Source organism: Symphalangus syndactylus, chromosome 17, assembly GCF_028878055.3.
Source record: "Symphalangus syndactylus isolate Jambi chromosome 17, NHGRI_mSymSyn1-v2.1_pri, whole genome shotgun sequence".
Taxonomy (NCBI): Eukaryota; Metazoa; Chordata; class Mammalia; order Primates; family Hylobatidae; genus Symphalangus; species Symphalangus syndactylus.
In genome coordinates this window covers 26,311,598-26,317,058 of record NC_072439.2, presented here as the reverse complement: position 1 = coordinate 26,317,058, position 5,461 = coordinate 26,311,598, and positions in this window count along the sequence as shown.

The window sequence follows — 5,461 nt, the reverse complement described above, 5'->3', positions numbered from 1 at the left end:
CTATACTTTTTACAATTTGTATTAGTTAGTTCTTGCATTGCTATAAATAAATGCCTGAGATTGAGTAATTTATAAAGAAAAGAGGTTTAATTGGCTCACAGTTCCACAGACTGTACAGGAAGCATGACAGCTTCAGGAAACTTACAGTCATGGCAGACAGCAAAGGGGAAGCAGACGTGTCTTCACATGGCCAGAGCAGAAGGAAAAGGGGGTGGGTGCTACACACTTTTAAACAACCAGATCTCACGAGCACTCACTCATTACCAGGAAAGCAGCACCACAGGGGAAATCCACCTCCATGACCCAATCTCCTCCCACCAGGCCCTGCCTCCAACACTGGGGATTACAATTCAACATGAGATTTGGGTGAGGCACAGATGGAAACCATATCATCATTATTTTCGAGTGTACTGCTTTTACTTATTAAAAAAAAAAAAAAGTTAAACAGCCTCAGGCAGATCCTTCAGGAGGTATCCAGAAGAAGAAGGCATTGCTATCAGGAGATGGCAGCTCCATGCCTGTTATTGCCCCTGAAGGCCTTGTAGTAGGGTGAGATGTGGAGGTGAAGACAGTGATGTTAATGATTCTTACTCTGTCTAGGCCTAGGCTAATGCGGGTGTTTGTGTCCTCATTTTTAACAAAAAGTAAGAAAATAAAAGTAACAATAAATTTTTTAAATTTTTAAATAGACTAAAGTTTATAAAATAAGGATATAAAAAAATTTTTGTACAGCAGTACAATGTGTTTTCAACAGTGTTATTACAAAATAATCAAAAGGTTTAAAAAGTTTATAAAATAAATTTTTTTTTTTTTTGAGACGGAGTCCTGCTCTGTCACCCAGGCTGGAGTGCAGTGGCGCAATCTCGGCTCACTGCAAGCTCCGCCTCCTGGGTTCACGCCATTCTCCTGCCTCAGCCTCTCTGAGTAGCTGGGACTACAGGCGCCCGCCACCACGCCCGGCTAATTTTTTGTATGTTTAGTAGAGACGGGGTTTCACTGTGGTCTCAATCTCCTGACCTCGTGATCCGCCCGCCTCGGCCTCCCAAAGTGCTGGGATTACAAGCGTCAGCCACCGCACCCGGCTAAAATAAAAATTTACCGTAAGCTAACATTAATTTATTTGTCAAGAAAAAATTTTTTTTTTTTTCTTTTTTTTAGACAAAGTTGTTCTTATTGCCCAGGCTGGAGTGCAGTGCCATGATCTCGGCTCACCGCAACCTCTGCCTCCCAGGTTCAAGTGATTCTCCTGCTTCAGCCTCCCAGGTAGCTGGGATAGCAGGCACCTGCCACCACACCCAGCTAACTTTTTATATTTTTAGTAAAGACGAGGTTTCATCATGTTGGCCAGGCTGGTCTTGAACTCTTAACCTCAGGTGATCCACCTGCCTTGGCCTCCCAAAGTGGTGGGATTATAGGTGTGAGCCATTGCACCCAGCCAGAAAAATATTTTTTTATAAATTTAGTGTAGGTTAAATACACAGGGTTTATAAAGTCTACAGTAGTTTACGGTAATGTCCTAGGTCTTCACGTTCACTCACCACTTACTCACTCACTCACTCACTCACTCAGAGCAACTTCCAGGCCTGCAAGCTCCATTCATAAGAGCTCTACACAGATGTGCCATTTTAATATTTTATATCATATTTTTACCGTGCCTTTTCTATGTTTAACTACACAAATACTTAACATTTGTGTTACAATTGCCTATGGTATTCAGTACAGTGATGTGCTATACATACAGGTTTGCATCCTAGGAGCCATAGCCTACACCATGTAGCCTAGATGTGTAGTAGGCTGTACTACTCAGGTTTGCGTAAATACACTCTATGATGTTTGCATGACAAAATCATGTAAGGATGTGTTTCTTAGGACATATCCCTGTCATTAGACATGCATGGCTGTAGTTCTTTACTATCTTCAGAAAGAATTAGAGTCCCGCTTACTATAAGTTGTCTGGCATATGACTTGGCATCTTCAGTGTGTCACAGGCCCTCAAATGGCTCTTTTAGCCCCACCTAGATGTCTTTTGGGCACTTAAACCATGAAGCTACAACTGTATTCGTTACTGTCTTTTTCCACAATATACACACACAAACCTATTTCCTCTCAAACATTTTTAATTTCAGTAAATGGTTTCATTAGCTGTTTCCCAAGCTACAATCCGTAACATCATATTTATTCCTCCCTATTCCTCCAATTAATCACCAAATTCTGTGCCTTTTACCCCCAAGTCTTCCTAGAATAAGGCCTCTCCCTCCATCCCCAACACCTCTCCCTCACTTGCAGATTTGTCTCATCTCAGAGGGACAACCACAATAGCATGTCTTCCCTGCCTCTCCAACTCTCAGCACTGCCTTAGTTTCATGGGTGCAAGTTAATCATTTCCAGTTTCAACAAACTAAATCAAATGTCAAGTTCATTGAAGGAAAAATGCCATGAAGGAATAATAATAGGTCAGCCTCAGTGGCCTGTGCCTTGTAATGCTGGAGTTTTGAGAGGCCAGTGCAGGAAGATCACTTAAGGACGGAGATCAAGACCAGCCTGGGTCACACAGTGAGACCCATCTTTACAAAAAAACTTTACATTAGTGAAGCGTTGTGGCATGCAGCTCTAGTTCCAGCTACTTAGGGGGCTGAAGCAGCAATGAGCTATGATCACACCACCGCACTCCAGCCTGGATGACAGAGTGAGATCCCGTATGAAAAAGGAAGAGGAAGAGGAAGAAGAAGAGGAAGAGGGAGAAGGAGGAGAAGGAGAAGAAGAGGAAGAAGAAAAGGAGGAAGAAGAAGAGGAAGGAGGGGGAGGAGGGGGAGGAGGGGGAGGAGAAGAAGGAAGAGAAGAAAGAGAGGAGGAAGAAGAAGAGGAGAAGGAGGGGAAGGAGGGGAAGGAGGGGAAACAGAGGAAGGAGGGGGAGGGGGAGGAGGGGGAGGAGAAGGAGGAAGAGAAGAAGGAGAGGAGGAAGAAGAAGAAGGAGAAGAAGGAGGGGAAGGAGGGGAAAGAGAGGAAGGAGACGAAGGAGAAGAAGGAGAAGGAGACACACACATACATACTTCTAAAATAGAAATACTATCAGGTCACAATCAATTAAAGGCATCTGTGGCATTTTGTTGCCTATAACTTAAAATTACCTTTTTTTTTTTTCTTTTTGAGACAGATACTCACTTTTTCGCCCAAGCTGGAGTACAGTGGTGGTGCAATCTTGGCTCACTGCAACCTCTACCTCCTGAGTTCAAGCAATTCTCCTGCCTCAGCCTCCAGAGTACCTGGGATTACAGGCATGTACCACCACGCCTGGATAATTTTGTACTTTTAGTAGAGATGGAGTTTTTACCATGTTGGCCAGGCTGGTCTCAAACTCCTGACCTCAAGTGATCCACCATCCTTAGCTTCCCAAAGTGCTGGGATTACAGGCATGGGCCACTGCACCCAGCTAAAATTAACATTTTATAAATTGTTATTCCAAGATCCTTCACAATCTGACTCCAACCTATTTCTCCAGCCTTGTCTTCTACCCCTCAACAAGTGCTCGTGCTTTCCCTCATTATCTGTTCAGTAAACATGCTCTCTTGGGTATACTTTTATATAAGCTTTTTTCTCTTTCTGGAATAAAAATGTGTCATTCATACCACTATTTCAGTAGCTAAATAACATTCGTTTCATTCAGTTACTAGATTTATTTCTTTGTTCGTTTACCTCCTTCCACTGTAATATAAAACTCTAGCAGAAAAGGAGCTTTGAACATTTTTTTCACCTTTATCACATAGAAGCCACAGTAATTTTGAGTCTCTAACAAAGTAATGGAATCTATAGCATAACAAATACATCTAAACATATTTTTTGAGATATTATATTCTAAAAGTATGTTTTAATCAACATGGTGCCAGGAAGGTGTATCTACATCGTGAGTGAATTCTTATTTCACAACAGAGGCTATGTTTTGTCCTAGAGGGAAAGAATGAATCAAACAACTCTCCCTTGTAACAATGAAGCTGAAGAAGTTAAACAGCACCCTTGCTTTTCTTTAACACTCATACACTTAAATTAATGAAATCGGCCAGGCATGGTGACTCCCGCCTGTAATCCCAGCAGTTTTAGAGTCCAAGGCGGGCAGATCGCTTGAGCCCAGGAGTTCAAGACCAGCAAGGGCAACATGGTGAAACCTATCTCTACAAAAATACTAAAGTTAACTGGGCATGGTGGCATATGCCTGCAGTCCCAACTACTCAGGAGGCGAAGGTGGGAGGATCACTTGAGCCCAGGAGGTCGAGGCTGCAGTGAGCCATGATCGTGCCACCACACTTCACCCTAGGCAACAGAACAAGATCCTGTCTGAAAAAAAAAATTAAATTAATAAATTCATGAAATCTTGTACTGTTTTTCAAATTTATATTTTATTTAGGCGAATTTTTAAATAACAAAGTAATATTTTTTCAGGTAGTAAATTTCTACCACAAAAACAATTTGATGTTACTGAGATTAATTACAAATTGAAGAAACAATCAGGTGTTGTATAAAAAAATCTTACCTATGAGATGTATTATTTGATCTACAAAATAATTTGAGATTTAAAGCTATAACTAGCAAGTAGAACTTCTGAAATATAAAGTTTAATACAGTATCAATAGTTTCTAACATAAGACCTTCATAAATATAAAACAACAGCTTAAACATCTGTGAAAAATCAGTATTCACAAGCATCACCAATTATTGATATTCATTATACTTGTTACCATGAAAGCAGTAATTAAAACACTATTTTTTTTTTAATATGAAGTCTCACTCTGTCACCCAGGTTGGAGTGCAGTGGCACAATCTTGGTTCAATGAAACCTCCGCCTCCTGGGTTTAAGCGATTCTCCTGCCTCAACCTCCCGAGTAGCTGGGATTACGGGTGCCAACCACTACACCTGGCTAGTTTTTCTCTTTTTAGTGGAGATGGATTTTCACCATGTTGGCCAGGCTGGTCTCGAACTCCTGACCTCAAGAATTCCACCCACCTTGGCCTCCCAAAGTACTGGGATTACAGGTGACCCACTGCACCCGGCCTAACACACTATTTTAACAGTTATAGTTATTTTATTTAAGTAAGCTAATGAGGCGAAAATGTGTCTTCTAGTTTTGTACATTCTAGTTGGGTTATTTCCTGTAGCAGAAATACAGATTTTTTTAATACAGATATTTTTAAAGTTACCAGTTGAAAGGAAACTGCATTCTTTCTTTTTGACTTGCAGTCTCACTCCCTAGGAGTCCTACATTTGTGCTAGAGTTGAAGTTGCTGACAAAGCAGCCACAGCAGGGGACAGTACGGTCTAGGCTGTTCGACTGTCGAGATGCGTTTTTGTTGAACTACATCTTATTGCAAAGATTCGGATGTGTCCTGCTTTACTGCTGAAATAACTTTTTCCAAAAAGAAGCAAATTATGCAAGTGAATATAGTACCTTTTCTACAGTCTAGTGTGTGG